The following is a 1618-nucleotide window of genomic DNA, read 5'->3' on the forward strand; positions in this document are numbered from 1 at the left end:
TGTATTCCCTTTGAGCACCCTCGCTGTGTTTGTAATTCAGGAAGAGGGGTGGGTGATGGGCTCGGTATTTATAGTGGTTGTAGCCAGATGCCCACTCGGTGACAGATGTGCAGGGGGTGTATTCCAGTCCTTCACCGCAGCAGACACCCACGGGTGCCCTGTGGGATCATTATATACAGATGAGGGTTCTTCCTTGGCGGATCCGGTGAGGGGGCTTATATAACGGTATCCAAGGGCTATGTACAGATAAAGTGCAATCATGAACCCCGGGCGGGCAGGCCAAGAGCAAACACAGAGAGCCGGGGACCTCCCTCCAGAAACAACAGCCACCGAACTGCCGGTCACACAGGCCCCGGGTGAGATGTAATGTCACTGGGGCGAGGCTCACGAACGACAGGCTTCCGAAATGTACACTTCAGGCTTCCGGGGACTCACCGCTACCGCTAAATACCGTAACCGGTGAGCTCGCAGCACTCCGCTAAGCATTTGGGGGGGGAATTTTGAGGTGTTTTCTCTCCCCCCGCTGGCTCGCTCTGCCCCCTTCCGTGCTGCTCTTACAACATCCAAGATGGCCACCCCGCTTCCTCCGGACGGATCCTGATAGCCTAGCCCTACAGCCGCCGGAAGTGACGTCGCCTCAGTCTGCGGGTTTGATTGGGGTGGGAGCCCAGCGCGAGCTACTTGTTGTTGCTAAGGGCGACTGGATTTGCGAAGTCGGTATTTGTCATGGTGCTGGCCGGGAGCGATACAGAGGCCTGTCGGGGTCTGCAGCGGGCTTCATGGGCTGAAGCCGTACAGTGAGGGTCCTTCCCCTTTCTTCCCGCTCTGTATTATTAGAATAATAAACATTTATTAGTATTATTATTAAAATGAAAAACAATAATGATAATAATAATGTTTATTGTGTCGTTATATTTCACCATAGGCCTTATTCACTAAACGGTGAGTTGCCATACAATGAAAGGTAACATTACGCCTCACGGGAGGCCCAGGTCCAGGGGCAGAGTTTGGGGTGAGGGTCAAAGGTCACACCTTGCGCTGACACCGTGAAAATATAAGTGAGCGCAGGGGCATTGCCGCCAGGGGGCACATCCCTCGCCTTGTGGCGCCTGCTGAGGCAACTGCCCCTCTAGGACGCCTCCATTGTACCTGTTGTTTCTGTAAGTCAGATTGTTATGTTATATACTACTTGTCATGTCATGTCCACACGTACAGCGCCACGGAATATGATGGTGCTATATAACACAATAAATAGTAATAATATAGCCGCACATCTAACGACTTCTAAGTTCTAAGACTTATTCGGTGACGCAGGTAAGATAGATTGGAGGACAGGGATGCCCCTCGGCACAGCTTGCTGATGTGCCCATTTTGTTCTACGCTTTGGCGTGTATTATGAAGGGTTAACGATGACAGGTTTCTCATTCGCGGAAATGTATAGACGAACCCGTGAGATGCTACTTAAAAAAATGGAAAGGGGGAGGCGTATATCTTTATGTTGCCGATAGTAACTTTAAGGAGTTGAGGAGTTTTTCCTTTCTTGGGACTCGTACTTTATGAGTAAAGCCTCGTGTCAAGCAGGGTCCTGGAAGCGTAAACCTGAGATCATCCACAGAAG

The sequence above is a fragment of the Sceloporus occidentalis genome, unplaced genomic scaffold, assembly GCF_023333645.1.
Source record: "Sceloporus occidentalis isolate IW3139 unplaced genomic scaffold, rSceOcc1.0.p SCAF_109, whole genome shotgun sequence".
Taxonomy (NCBI): domain Eukaryota; kingdom Metazoa; phylum Chordata; class Lepidosauria; order Squamata; family Phrynosomatidae; genus Sceloporus; species Sceloporus occidentalis.